Genomic DNA, 16,652 nt, shown 5'->3' with positions numbered 1-16,652 from the left:
GTGTGTGAGCCAGGAGTAACCTCTGTGCATCGCTGGGTGTGACCCAAAAAGAGAAAAATAGAGCACAGCTTCAGGTGGGAAGCAATGGAGCTGTGTGTGAGAAAAGGGACAGACTCCTAACCAGCTGGATCAGGAGAATCAACCCTGGTGATCAGTGTGGTGATAGATGTTGCACCAAATTGCCCTCACATTCAAAGTGTTATATTTGAATTATTTCAAAATCAATAAAAGCATATATAAATGTAAAGAAAACATGTGGCTGGAAACATTGCATCAAGGTAAAAATGCTTGCTTTGATGCTGCAGTTGGTGGTTCAGTACTTGGCATTGCGCATGGTTTGAGCACTTCCAGATGATTCCTGAGAGCAGAACTCAGCCAAATACTGAGCACTGTCAGGTTTGGCCAAAGCCAAAATAATAATAATAATTATAATAATAATGATGATGACAATAAGAAATGTTTATTTTTCAGATGTAAAGCAGTTTTATAATTTTTGTATATTAAAATGTAATTTTAAGGTATCAGGTAGTAGTACTTGCATTAATTAGGAAAACAGTAAATGAATAATTATTAGCTCACTGGTTCAGAATTTGTGTGTCAGGATATTATAGCAGAATGGGCAAACTTACCTTGCACACTGCTGCCTTGGTTTGGATCCCTGGACACCATAGACTTCCCAGATATCTCCATGAGTCATCTCTAAGTGCAGAGTCAGGAGTAAGTCTTGAGCATCACGACTTATAGCTCCAAATAATAAAAAAAGAAAGAAAAATTACTTTAGATTTAACATCACTATAAATTTAATGAGTTGAGACTTAGAGACAATACAATTCTTAGCATTTCCAATTTATTGTATTTAAAACTACAATAAAAGGTGTTTTCTCTCATCAGAATTTGATTTTCTCATATTTGTCCTTTTAAAGTTGAATGACTAATTCAGTTCCTATTATTTCATCCAAAATTGAGCATAACAAAGAAATAAGAAAGGAAGAATGAATTGTTTATTCATTCAAAAGGAAATGACTTGTTTATTGTGTCCCTGTTCATGAAGGAAACAAACAATCTTCATAACTATTCTTCCCAAGTCTAGAAATATATAGAGATTGTTGATCAAAAGAACATCAAATTTTGAAAGAGAAACTGTAAATCAGAGTAGAAAGATATATTTTTATATGTAGTTGGAACATTCAGAATTAAAGAGTTATCTCCTTGAATATGCAATACTTAATTTTGATATTGAGTATCTTCCAAGTGTGTGCAAAAATGAAAACATTTAATAACAATATGTACTTTTAAAATTCTGAATGTGCCAGCCAGTATGTTTAAAGATCTTGTATTTATTCCATTTGAAATCAATATGTTATCAAAATTGAATCTTTCATTCAACCAAGAAATGTACAATTGAATGGTAAAATAATATACTAATTTTTTTTTACTTATTCAAGTTTCAAAATCAAATTGAATAATTTGGCAATACTAATTGCCAAATCCTCCCATTGATATCACAGTTTGTTTAATGATTTTGCTTAATTTATTTCTAGGGGCATTTGTGCAACAGCCCCCAAAGACATTTACAAAGTCAATTTATTCATCAAAACCCTACAATGTTTGAGAGACACTCAAAGCGTCTTACTTGGGGATTGATCCCAGTGGTTTTCTGGGGACCATGCTATGTTGGGAATCAAATCTGGGACTCCCTCATGAAAGCATGCTCTATGGTTTGTGTCCTATCACCCCAGATAAATACTCCTGAAACTTGTGAAGGAGCTGTTTGTACAAATGAAGAGATAAAATTTTAAAGTTATAAATAACTGTACATACCGAAGTTAGCAAAAGTCAATTCATCAGAAAATACAGTATAGTCAATGAATGCTATGGGATTCTAACATGCAGAGCTGTGAAAATCAGGACATTAGTGGAGACAGTGCAAACAGAGGAGTGTTCTTTTGTGATTTAAAGATAATGTTGTGTCATAAGTTTCACAACTCCTTTTCAAAATATTTGAAATTAACAAAGAGGTAGAGTGAGATTTTCATCAGTACCATCTTTAGGGCTTTTCCATGAGAATTAAACTCTCTTGTTTGCAGTTTTTTGCAATTATGAATTTAATGTAGAATGAACGTGAGTATGAAGGGTTTCAGGTAGATAGTGTTAAGCAAGGGTTTGAGATCATCTGTCTTAGCAAAATTTATTATGAGTCAGGTTAGCAAAAACATACAAATAAAGTAAACAATAAAATGCAATGAAAGCATCAAATTAACTGATCCAGGCACCTAACTGTTATTCTCAACATTTCTAATTGACTTACTGTCAGATGGCCTCCAGACTCAGGAAAATTATTTACAAACTATAAAGCAGTCTGGAATTTGAAAATATTATATGATTTGGTTTTATCTATCAATTTACTTAATTCATCTTAATTTTTAGTTTACTTATCTGAGGTTTCCAAAGTTATGCGATGTCAAAGATTTAGCATCATAGTTCTATAAGTATGTAATAGTTATTAATCTTTCCACTAAGTTCTACGGTGATTCACCACCCCAGTCTTTTTCTACTTTTCTTTCCCCTTTCTTTATGGGAACTATGAGATCCACCCAGACTAAGAGTTTTTGTTTTTTATTGCATGTTTTTTTCCCCAGAAATTTGTATTTTATGCATCAGTGAAACCATCTGATAATTGCCATTCACTGTTTAGTTTCCTTAGCATAATCATCAAAACATCTATTCATTTTGTCCCCAAGGCCATCATTTCTTCTAATTAGCAGCAGTGTCCTATTGAAGAGATAAAATATAGATTATACAATTATCTCTGGATAGCATTGAAGCTGATTTCATATCTCAAACAATGTGAGAACAGAGGCAATAAATATCTTTCCTTTAAGTGTCTAGGTCACAGGGAATTTTGCTATCTTTGTGTTACTATGTATTCTCTGAAGATCATTCATATTAAACTTCACCAAACCTCCTGCATATTTTCCTATAGTTCTTCATAAAAGAAAATATACAAGAACATAATCATGCACATACATACTGAGACAAATTAAATTTTTGAGAAATAGTTTCCTATTCTTAAATACGTACATAAAATATGAATTAATTTTAATTAAGTTTATAAATGTATTATTTCTTTGGAATACACATGAAATTTGGAAGTCCAGTTCATATCTATATGTATATACCTCACTAAAATTACCTCTTGGGTTCTATAGTGATATTAAACCTCTGACACTAAGAATGGCAGCTCTTCCATATAGAAAAATATGACCAACATTTATAAAGTCTTACAAAAGATAAAAAAGTTAAGTGCTCATATCTGAATAAATTTATAATTATGAAAATATTGAGAATTTAAAGTTTAATGTTTTATAACATAATATAATATATCATATAAAGATATTTTAGTTATTGCAAAGCAGAATACTTGAATAATACATTAAATATTATTACTAAATCACAGAGTTGCTTCTGCTTTTGCCAGTAAAATTATAATAATAAACCAACATGACAGTTTAATGGTACTTCACATTTTATCATTAATTATATTTATAATTGCCTAACTTTTTCTGTATTTCTAAATTTTTCCACCCTTTTTCCTATATTTCTAACTTTTTTCTTAATTTTTGGTTTCCTTTTATACTATTTTAGTCATAATGCCTGTTTAAAAAAATACTTTTATATTATCCATGGTGGTGAAAAATGGGCACTGGTGGAGGGATGGGTATTTTATCATTATATGACCGAAACCCAAGCACAAAGATTTGTAAATCTACAACTGTACCCCATGGTGCTTCACTAATAAAAAAAAAATACTTTTGTGGAAATCATCATGTGAGTGACTTTATTCACTTTATTAAATTTCAAGATAATTATCTAGGAAATCACTTTTTATTTTTATTTCTATTAATGTAAATAAAGAGAAATTATTTTGATATAAATATTTATGAAAGTATAAAATTATGTAAACATACAATACTATCAAGCCATTTCTAAGACAGTTTCAGTCGCTGAGTAAACCTGTTTTAGTTATAAAAATTGCAAGTTTCTCATTGGATTTTCAATCACAGCAAATAAGATTTAAGAGGGTTTCATTCAAAATTTTCCCTCATGGCAAGTTATGTGGCACAAAATTTGCCTACCTGGGAACACAGCCTTGTGTGATTAGAAACTCTAGGTTTAGAAACTCTCCCTAAATCCCAAAATCCAGCATACTAAGCCACCCCTCTAACTCCCACTCTATTGTTATATAAATGCTATTTTTTTAAAGGAAGGCTAAAAGGGGCTATTTTTACCCTGAGACAAACCATTTTAGATAGGAAGAATATTACATTTTCTGTCAAGAAACATTTTATCTAAGCACATTGAGTACACTTCACTAAATCAGCACAAACAGCTGCAAGAGCAAAGTCAAACATCTCCAAGTATAGATTGTATTAAAATAGTGTATGGTCTCAGAGTTAGAACTGTTATAAAGACACATACGAGGAAGGATTTTGATAAAAAAATAAAATGATGCAATGTAGTGAAATAAATATTTAGTTTTACATAATTATGAGAAATGAGACATTGATTTTGCTTGTTTGTATTTTTCTAGTGTGTGCAGATAAATGCATATAATAATAGGAAAATGTATATATATTAAAAAGTATAGCTATAATTTACAGAAAAACACTATAAATAGAGCTAGGGTTTAATTTATAATTGTGCTAGTATAAATTTAAACTATGACAATATACTATCAATTTTCAATTTATTATTCCTTATCATAATATAAATTTATAGGAGTATGCATATGCATACATTTTAGGACAATAATGTTATCATATTACACCCACCACACAAATATCAATATCCTATCACCATAATCTATTCGGGGGCTGGAGCGATAGCACAGCGGTAGGGCGTTTGCCTTGCACACAGCCAATATGGCCGACCCGAGTTCGATTCCTCTGCCCCTCTCGGAGAGCCCGGCAAGCTACCGAGAGTATCTCGCCTGCACAGCAGAGCCTGGCAAGCTACCTGTGATGTATTCGATATGCCAAACACAGTAACAACAAAGTCTCCAATGGAGACGTTACTGGGCCCACTTGAACAAAATTGAAGAACAACGGGAGGACAGTGACAGACAGTGATAATCTATTCATTAAATCTTTTCAGCCTACTCTCATAATCCCTTTCTAAATTGTCTTGTGACCACAGCAAGACAAGCTTTAGATTATAATCTGTAGCACTGTAGCACTGTCCTCCTATTGTTCATCGATTTGTTTGAGCCGGCATCAGTAATGTCTCCGTTGTGAGACTTGTTGTTACTGTTTTTGGCATATCAATATGCCAGAGAGAGCTTGGAGACTCTGTTGTGTGGGCAGAATACTCTTGGTAGCTTGCTGGGCTCTCCAAGAGGAACGGAGGAATTAAACCCGGGTCATGTAAGGCAAATGCCCTACCCATTGTGCTATCACTCCAACCCATGAATCATCCGAGTCACAGCAGATTATAATCTAAAAAGAATAAATCATTTGTATAAGCATCCATATTTGTAAAAGTATGCAAAAAGTTTCAAACTTTTTGTGCAGAAGAAATCAAACTATGTTGAATATGTTTAGACAGGTAATTTTTCCTAGTTTAACATTAAAATGCACAAATTTTTCTTTCACAATCATAAATATCCTGTTATTGGTCTCCTAAAAAAGTGTCAGAGTGGCTTTTCTCAATACTCTGAAAACAGAGTCCTTTCATAAAGGAGTGGAAACTAACTTCCCACAGAGACTGTGTCGTCCTCAAGAAGTATATCATTATTTGAAGAATGCAGAGTATTTTAAGTGAAGAATAATGAACCAGAAAGTTGTTTATCTAGACACAATTCTTTCTTTTCTAAATCAAGAAGTGACCACTATTCTAGTGTTTATGAATGTCAGGATTGCATTTGAGAGTCATTATACAGATAAGTTTACCATTAAACACCTCTTTCCTATCTGAAAAAGTCATCATTTCATTGAAATATAAATTAATTAAAAGGAAATTTTATTCAAAATTAAGCCGCATGCATGTCAAGTGAAGTCCCTCTTTATTGTTTTCTTTTGTCTTATTTTGGAAACTCACCCGGTGGGCTTACAGATGATTCTGCAAAAAGTTGACAAATTATTAATACATATTATATGTTAAAAATTAACAGTAAGAACTTGAGGAAAATTAATTTTTCATATTATAATATATGGTATATAAATCTAAGTATAATTTTATAGTTATATATCTTCTTTTCATATATAAAATGTTTTTGTAATATTGCCTTATAATCATTATAGTATATTAAATATTATCCAATATTAAATACATTTTCTAGTCCAAATTAATGGATTTTAAAGTAATATAGTATACTAAAATTCAATTTATCAACATTTTAAGTTATGATTTTAACTCCCTTCTCAGTGGTCCATTAAAAATGAACTAAAAGTCATGCTATCAAAACTGTCTCTGTAAAATACATGAAATTAAACACTGTCTATGTTTAACTGTCTGGAATCCTGTCTGGATTCCCCAAGCTTTTGCCCTCAAAGGAGTCTCCAGTAAAGTGATATTACTGTCAAATAAAACAAAATTAGAGATATAGAAGTGGATAAAAATTGCACTTAAACGTTTCTGTGCCTCATTCTCCCAGGTACCCGCCCGGCGGCAGGGGCCTTCCGGGCCCTGTGCAGCTAACTAGATGTACTGAGAACAGGTGGTTTTCACCGTTGGTCTGTGGGGGATGGGAATTGAGGCACACTGAGCGAAAAGAACGCTGAACCGCTCCTGGTACTCTCTCCTCATTCACCCAGCCGGGAGTTATTCTCCCATTATATATCCCATAGGAATTATAAGTTACCCTCTTAGATGGTAAACCACACTGGTCACAATGGTAAAGCAACACAAAAGCCCGCCAAGCTTTCTTATTGAAAAGGCTAGCCCAGAAGACACCAACAGCAATGTAGTGCTAGATCAACTCTCTGACAAGGAATTTAGAAGGGAGCTACTGAGGATGCCTAGGGAAGTAAAAGAAACAACGGAAAGCAGTGCCAATAAAAGACGAAAGGATTTGAAGGTAGAAATGAGGGAAATTCAAACAGAAATATCAGACCTGAAAAACCTGGTAGGTGAATTGAAAAACTCAGTGGAAGGCCATCACATCAGCAAAAGAAAATATAAAAAGCACATGATCATCTCAATAGATGCAGAGAAAGCACTTGAAAAGATCCAGCAGACATTTATGATGAAAACCCTTGCCAAAATGAGTATAGAGGGGACTTTCCTCAATATAGTTAATGCCATCTACCACAAGCCTACAGCAAGCATCATCCTCAATGGGGAAAACTGAGCGCCTTCCCCCTAAGATCAGGGACGAGACAAGGATGCGCACTATCTCCACTGCTGTTCAATATAGTACTGGAAGTACTTGCAATAGCGATTAGGCAAGAAAAAGACATTAGGGGCATCCAGGTAGGAAAGGAAGAAATCTAGCTCTCACTATTCGCAGATGATATGATACTATACTTAGAGAACCCTAAAACCTCTACCAAGAAACTTCTGTAAATAATAGTCTTGTATAGTAAAGTTGCAGGCTATAAAATCAATACCCAAAAGTCCATGACTTTCCTATATGCAAATCATGAGAGAGAAGAAAGTGACATGAAAAAAAATCCTGTTCACAATTGTGCCCCAGAAAATCAGGTACCTAGGAATCACCTTAACTAAGGAAGTAAAGAACCTGTACAAAGAAAACTACAAAAGTCTACTTCAGGAAATAAAAGAGGATATGAGGAAATGGAAAAATATCCCCTGTTCATGGATCGGGAGAATTAACCTTGTCAAAATGGCAATTACTTCCCAAAGCACTGGACAAATTCAACGTTATTCCTATAATGATACCCATGAAATTTTTCAAAGAAATGGAGCAAACACTCCTGAAAATCATATGAAACAATAAGCCCCGACGAATAGATAAATCAATTCTTGGGAAAAAGATTATGGGAGGAATCAACCTCCCTAGCTTCAAACCCTCCTACAAAGCAGTAATAATTAAAACAGCATGGTTTTCAGTTCAGGGAGGCTGCTTCAGGGGAAGATTTCCTAGGAATTCTATGTGTTGTACTTTAAATTGGTTGCCATAGAACCTGAGAGACAGTAAAGTAGGTAGGGTGCTTTCCTTGCATGTGGCCAATCTGGGTTGTAACACCAGTATTACCAATGATGTACAGAATTGCAATAGGTACAGTTTCTGATTATAGAGTCAGAACTTTCCTGGAGTACTACTATCTGTGGCACATCTTCTCCCGTAAAATAAAGAGGTTGATATAAGTTAAATTAAACTCTGGAATAACATGATAGATATCTATATCCCTGCCAAGCAAAGGGGGACTTGTATCATGCTGGTGTTGGAATGATTTAAATAAGTGTTCTGAAAATTGATAAACAAAACTCTCAAGGTCAGATATACACTCCTATAAAATATTTCCTTAAGAAAACTAAGGTACAATATTGATTTTTTTAGTTTTTCTCATGTGTATTAAGCATGTGTTAGAACAATAAATAATTTTTAAGAATATTATCAAAAATAGTATGTCTCAAGTATGTAATAAATAAGGAATAAAAATAAATGCATTCTAAAAAAAAAGAATGGTACTGGAACAAAGGCAGAGCAGCAGACCAATGGAACACGGTTGAATATATTGACATCTCCCCTCAAACATATGATCATCTAATCTTTGATAAAGGATAAGAAATGTGAAGTGGAATAAGGAAAGCTTCTTTAACAAAATTGTGCTGGCAAAATTGGACGGCTACAGGCAAAAAAAAATGGCCTAAGATCTCTGCCTAACACCATGTACAAAAGTAAGATCAAAATGGATTAAAGACCTCAACATCAGATTGGAATCCATAAGGTACATCAAAGACAAAGTTGGCAAAAGCCTCCATGACATTGAAGCTAATAGTGTCTTCAAAGGTCTCATGCCACTGGCCAAGCAAGTGAAAACAGAGATAGATAAATGGGACTATCTTAAACTAAGAAGCTTCTGCACCTCCAAAGAAACAGTGACCAAAATACAAAGACAGCCTACAGAATGGGAAAGGATATTCATCCAATACACATCCGACAAGGGGTTGATATCAAGGATATACAAAATAGTGGTGTCAGTCTCAGTATCTAATTATTGCTTTGATAAGCATATCCCTGATGACAGGGATTCAAAAGCAATTTTTCATGTTTTGGGCCATCAGTATGTCTTCTTTGAGGAATTTTCACTATATCATTTTCCTCTTTTTTTGATGTATTGTTTGATGTATTTTTTGATGTAGTTTTTTTTTTCTTGTGAAGTTCGACCAGAGCTATATATATATTTTTGAATACTGACTATCCAACAAAGGTTGGGCAAATATATTCTTACTATCTGTGTGTCTGGGTGTCTGTTTATTGTGGCCCTTGTTTCTTTTGTGGTGCAAGCTGTTTGTTTTGATGTAGTGCCATTTGTTTATCTTTCCATTGATTAATTGATTGTTATTTTGCTTTGCTAGTGGACTGAGTAATAGAAGATACCCTTTACTTCCATGACATAAAGAAGTCTACATATGTTCTTCTCAATATATTTATGGATTCTGTTCTGATATCAAGATATGTTTTGATTTGAGTTTTGCACATAGCATCGGTAGCAGGTCTGTGTTCCTATTTTGCACGTAACCAATATCGTGTTCAAGAGAGGGTCTGTCTTCATTATAATGCCACAGTGCTTTGATTACTACAGCTTTATAGTGCAGTTAGATTTTGAGGAAAAAATAAACTTCTCATCTTCCTTCTTTTCCTAGAATAACTTTGGCGGTTTGGGGGGATAGGGTGTGTGTGTGTGTGTGTGTGTGTGTGTGTGTGTGTACGTGTGTGTGTTATTATTCCATATGAATTTCAGGATTGCTTGATATATTTTTCTAAAAATGTCAGGGGTATTGTTTTATGAACTATATTGAATTTAAATAATTCTTAGAGTAAGATTGCAAATTTAACAATGTTCTTTCCTATCCATGAATAGGGGATATGTTACTATTTCCTCATGTTTTTTTTTTTATTTCTTTTGGTGGTAAAGTTCTCCCCGTATAAATCTTCAACGTATTTATTTTGTTTAGTTGATTCCCAGAAATTTTATCTCTTTTAGTAATAAATTATTTTTATGTTTTAGTCTTTTATTTTTTCTCTTAAATTGATTTCCAGTTATTACAATTTGCATTCCTTTACTCAATGCAGTGCTATTCACAATAGCCAAAATCTGGAAACTGCCCAAGTGACCAAGAACAAATAAGTGTGTAAAATATGGTACATACACACAATGGAATATTATTCAGATTTGAGAGAATGTGAAATAATGGAATTTGCCATTACATGATGGAACTTTAGGGTATCATGCTGAAGGAAGTTAGAAGAAAACAAACACTAAGAATGATTATATATATGTTACATCTCTACTAATCTATAGATATATTAATATATTAATATATTATATATTAATATATATATTAATATATACATCTTATATATTAATATATATTAATATATCTATATATAGATATATTAGTAGAGATATAAACGAATAAAGGTAAAGGCCCTCCCGTTGATCGTCGATTTGCTCGAGCGGGCCCAGTAACGTCTCCATTGGAGACTTTGTTGTTACTGTGTCTGGCATATCGAATACGTCACGGGGAGCTTGCCAGGCACTGCCGTGCAGGCGAGATACTCTCGGTAGCTTGCCGGGCTCTCTGAGAAGGGCGGAGGAATCGAGCTCGGGTCGATACTCAAAGGCACCTGAAACTTAGAATTAACCTTAGGTAGAGCTCTACCACTCGGAAAATAAGGGGGGGGGAGTGAATAAAGGGGAGAGAAAGAAACAGAGATAATGCTGGAGGAAAGTGGATTCTCTGCCAGAGGGAGTGTTTTAGTTAGTGATTGTGTTGTGCTTGAAATCCTATCTTTAACAGTGCTGGGGGCAAGAGTGCTTAAAATAAAACTTAAAGGAATACTGGAAGCAGTAAGTTCTGGCTGGGCTGTGCTGATGAAGGAACTATTTACTGATGGTGACATCATTGCTTGATTAAGCCTTTTAGGATAATGGTTTGGAGACTTATCAATTTGAAAATAATTTTATATGATACAATCATTATTTATTGTATAAATAATAACGTTTATACCTCATTTATGCTATATAAATTTCTTGTCATATAGCTTGAACATATGTCCATGTATAAGCATATCTTAGACCAATTTTCTTTTTTGGCTTTTTAAGTCACTCCCAAGATGTTCAGCAGTTACTCCTGACTCTGCATTCAGGAATCACTACTGACAGCACCAGGGCACCATATGGGATGCTGAGGATCGAACCTGGGTCACGAGAAAGGCCTACACGCTGTAATATCACTCTGACCTTTATTTTAGAGTAATTCTTAAAGGAGCTTTAAGGAGTGAGAATAGGATTGTTATTTAAAATATAGTAAGTAAGGAATATTTCACTTAATCTACCTCATGAATTTTGCATTTACTGTGGCAATTTGTTTAATATTTAGAATCTATGTCCCACTAAAATTCATGAATATTTGATTTTTTATAGATAATTGGAATCTATATTTTATTAATTGATAAATATGTAATAAAATTATCAATGAAACTTTTAAAATGTCACTATGTTTATATAATTCATGAATCTTCTCTAAGATAAGATATGATTTGATTTAATATCTATTATTAACATCTGTTAAAATGTGTTGAAGAAAAAAAATGTTTACCCTTGTATTAAAATGATTGATTCAAACCACAAAGCAGAATGCACATTTGACACACATAAATTTTTGTTCCAGTTGATGCTGAACATAAAGGACTGCCTGGTGATCTTGGATTTTTCAATGCAAGGGAACATTTTAATTAAGGCAGTCTCAATTCAAACATAAAAACAAGTAAATTACAATGCAATATAAGGTTAGTGAAAGGCTATTTTTTTGTTTTATATAATATTGTCAGTATAAAAAGAATATAAAACACATGAAACTATTCTAATGATTATAAGGTACACATTCAGCATATAAATATGAAAATTCAATTTGAATGTGGCCTTCTACAAGGAGAAAATAAGAGCATTTTATTTCATTCCTTAGGATCTAACAAAAGTCAAACTTCCATGCCAGAAAGAAAATGTTTATATTGAGTATATACTGATTACAGGTTTGGTCCAAATGATTTTTATGTAGGTTATTATAGCACTATCTAAAGAACAAAAGGAGAACACTCCTTCAAGAACTGTTGTCTCCAATGGGCTTATAACAATTTTCCTAGTAAGAATGCAACATATTTAGCATCAGAATTTACAAATATAACTTGAGCTGCAAATAATAACTGTATTTTTCTCTTTCTTAGTTCAAGGTATTATTACTAATATTAAATATTCTTTTGTCCTACTTTGAAGTAATATATTGTCAAATAAATCATAAAAGATTCAAGGCAAGAAAACTACCACAAATAAATAAATAAAACAGGTCATAAAACAAGCAATTTTTCATTTTGAGTCTCTCTCTATTTTTTGATTCAACTCATATTCCTGTATGTAGAACCTGGCTATATATTGCTTTAAGTTGACCTTCACTTTGAAATATGTAATTATTCAACGTCAGTGGATATATGCATAGTAAAGGGATACAATTGAAAGTTAAACACAGGATGTGCTTAATTTTTATGATTTTTAAAATTTTATATACATTTCTAACAATATAAATCACCAACATATATTTTTAAATCTTGATTAATGATAATAATTTTGATACTAAAATAATGAATCTAATTATTGCTTTGGTGACAAAGCCTTTTATTTGTATCAGGCAAGGGAAGCGGGGTGAAGTGGGGTCTGACTGTCATCAGGTAGTTAAATTTATATAGCTAAGAGTTTCTTCACCATTGGAAGAACAAACCCACTTTAAGATTAAATTTCTTTTTTAAGAAATACAAAACAGAGAGGACAGTAGAGTCCCCATGTGTACTGAGGTTACATGAGAATAGATGGTGTTAAACTTTTATTAGTTTATTATTACATATAAAATAATTCTAATAATTAATATTATAAAACAATAACTTTATTTTGACCTTTGCTTGTTAGCAAGTGCCCTGCTCACTGCACTATTGTTCTGATGCAAAGAAAAAATGTGGCATAGTTTGAAAGAATTTTTTTGAATGGAGAATGAATATTTACTTTTTAAGTTGAGAAGAGAATAAATTTATTATTATTGCTATAAAGCATGGTTATTTGCAAAGTTTCATAGTTTTTTCAGATATATAATATTCCAGCACTGTTCACACCCACCACCAATATCAACTTCCCTCTAGCTATGATCTAGGTTCCCTGTCTTACCCTCCACGTCCATAGTCTACTTTCTTAATATGCACATTTTTAAGGTCAGTTGCTAAACAGTGGATTTTGTGATTTCAGTATTGTTGATTCTGTGACTTGGATATGTAGCTCTATCATTTTTTTAAAGCAACCAATGCTCTGGAACAGTTGTTGTGAAACTGAAATATTAATTCTTATCATAGTCCCTTAATCTGGCTGTTATCTGATTTTAAATGTACAAACATTTTGGTTATATTTTATTAGAATATATATATTAAAAATACAATATTTTATAAGATGTCATGTTAGTGCTTCCCCCCCTCCCCAACATACTGTAAAACTTCTTCTTAAGTAAGATAAATTTCTATGGAAGGTAGTGTCTTATTTATCTTCTAAAATTATAGTTTACCTTGGGGACCACACATGCCCATGATACTTTGTGGTTGTTCGCAGGTTCAAACCTGGTCTTCTGCATTATCTGCAGCTCTATGAGCCAATAGCCTTTCCAACGAGCATACTAGTATTAATATTATATACTCGCAAAGTGTTATCTTACAAAGCATAAATGCAAATAATTAGTGAGAAAAAATGCAGGGTCATTATAAACATCAACATTAGTCAATTGATAATATGATGCAGAGCGGTTAGTTTTTCAGATTATTTCCTTGCTTTTTGGGTCATACCTGGTGATACACAAGGGTTACTCCTGGCTCTACACTCAGGAATTATTCTTGGTGGTTCTCGGGGACCATATGGGATGCTGGAAATCGACCCGGATGGGCTTCGTGCAAGGCAAATGGCCTACCTGCTGTACTATCACTCCAGCCCAGTTTTTCAGATCTTTAAGCTGATTTTATAACACCTGATTGAACTATTAAAAAAATATGCCTGTTTCATTTGTATAGGACCATTATGACTTAAAAAACTCTCCACATCCTATACATTATAAAATTTAGTATTTATAATTGTTTAATATTTTCAAACTTTAACACCTAATTTTGATGACACATATTTAATTAAAATATATTTTACTAAAAAGCTGACTTTTAAAAAGTATGCCTTATTCTCCATTTCAGCTCAAAGGATTGTGACAAAAGTAATATTCAGACTATACAAAAGACCAGTTTTACAAAGGAAGACATGTATTTTGAGCTTCCTATTTTATATGGTTGTTTGTCTATTTTTCTCATTTTATTAGGACCATTAAGTTCCACAGAATATTCTTTTCAGAACATAAATTACAAAAGTACCAAGAACTCTGAGTTCTTGATTTTTAAATTTTTTAAAAAAATTTTTGGGGGTTCACACCCGGCATTGCACAGGGGTTACTCCTGGCTCATGCACTCAGGAATTCCCTCTGGTGGTGCTAGGGGGACCATATGGGATGCTGGAAATCAAACCCGGTTTGGCCATTGTGCAAGACAAAAGGCCCTACCCACTGTGCTATCACTCCAGCCCCTGATTTTTTAATAATAAGTAAGAAAATCAACCTTGGCAAACAGTATCTTATGCTGCACATTAATTGTAACAGTCTGAGATATTTACTGATATATTACTCAACTTTCAGTAGGAGGTTATTGTAATTCTTTATGATGTTAATTCCAATATACTGATAGAACTTCATGTAATCCTACTAATTCATAATTCATCATTATAGTGCCTCATTTAAAAATAAAATTGTCAATATGCACACACCAGAGTGTAATCTCAAAATTCTTTTACGCACTTGTGTTGTTTTCTGATTGTAACACTGTAGCATTGTCTTCCCATTGTTCATCGTTTTTCTCAAAAGGGCACCAGTAACATCTCCGTTGTGAGACTTGTTGTTACTGTTTTTGGCATATCAATTACACCATGTGGAGTTTGCCAGGCTTTGCTGTGCGGGCAGGATACTCTCAGTAGCTTGCCGGGATCTCTGAGAGGGACAGAGGAATCAAACCCAGGTTGACGGCTTGCAAGGCAAATGCCCTGCCCACTCTGCTTTCACTCCAGCCTCTTTCTAACTGTAGTTATTGTAAATCCTTGAGGATTCCGTGTTTCAAAATTCATTATTACCATTGGGAAAATGAGGCTTATAGCCAAATAGGTATAGCCTATTATAGTTCTTTTCAATGACTGTGACCAATGAAAATATCACCACAACTATTGATTTAGAAGATAATTAAGAACCCTCTAAAAACAGGTATGGATTCAGTTCCTACATTTTCTGCTCAAATTTCATCAACCAATCACTATGTAACTTATTTAAAGCATCTATTTATACTTAAAACACTGTATTAGTATAAATAAGAAGAAACAAGGCTAATAGTACTATTATTTATGCCTAAAAATGACTTATGTAATAAACGCATTTTCATTGTAAGGCACAGAACAGCCTTCGTATAGCACTTCATTGGCATTCATTTTAAGCAGTTACCTACAAGAGCAGATTTTATTTAATTTTTTATTTATTTATTTATTTTTATTAGTGAAACACAATGAGGTACAGTTGTAGACTTACAAATTTGTGCTTGGGATTCTGTTATACAATGATCGAGTAACCATCCCCCCACCAGTGCCCATTCTCCACCACCATGGATCCCAGTATCCCTCCCCCCCCATCCCCCCATCCCACCCTGCCTCTGTGGCTAGGCACTCCCTTTTGTTCTCGCTATCTTTTTGGGTGCTGTGGTTTGCAAAAGAGGCATTGGGTGGTAACCTTGTTCAGTCTATAGTCTACTTTCGGCATGCATCTCTCATCCTGGGTAGATCTTCCCAGCACCTTTTATTTGGTGTTCCCTTCTCTATCTGAGCTGCCTTTACCCCTAGAGTGTGCGGCTGTCCTTCAAGCCATGGAGCAAAATTCCTGGTACTAATCTCGGCCACTCTTGGGTGTTAGTCTCCTATTTTGTTACTTTATGTTACCCAGATGAATGCAATCTTTCTGTGCAAGAGCAGATTTTAAAAACTAATGTCTCACTAAATATTTGGTGGAAAGGACACATGGCTGCATATTGTAGTCAAAACTTTTGAGTGTTGCTTTATTCAACATATAGCTGGAAACATTTATAAGAAGATTTAGATTTCTGAATACTTATAAATATTAGTTAAATATTTGCCAGAGTTAATGAAGTGAAAATGAGACTGATTTGGTGTTTATGTATAAATATTTAAGTAAATAAATTTAATATATGGAATCTTCAGATAATAAGCATCAATGTAGATGTCAATCAATAAACTGTCCTCACCAGGGCCCTACAGCTGCAGACCTCCGGGACCCAGCCAAAGCCATGC

The sequence above is a fragment of the Sorex fumeus genome, unplaced genomic scaffold (genome assembly GCF_029834395.1).
Source record: "Sorex fumeus unplaced genomic scaffold, SorFum_2.1 ptg000115l, whole genome shotgun sequence".
NCBI classification, from domain to species: Eukaryota; Metazoa; Chordata; class Mammalia; order Eulipotyphla; family Soricidae; genus Sorex; species Sorex fumeus.
The sequence above is the reverse complement of the archived record's forward strand: the minus strand, read 5'-3'. Positions refer to the sequence as shown.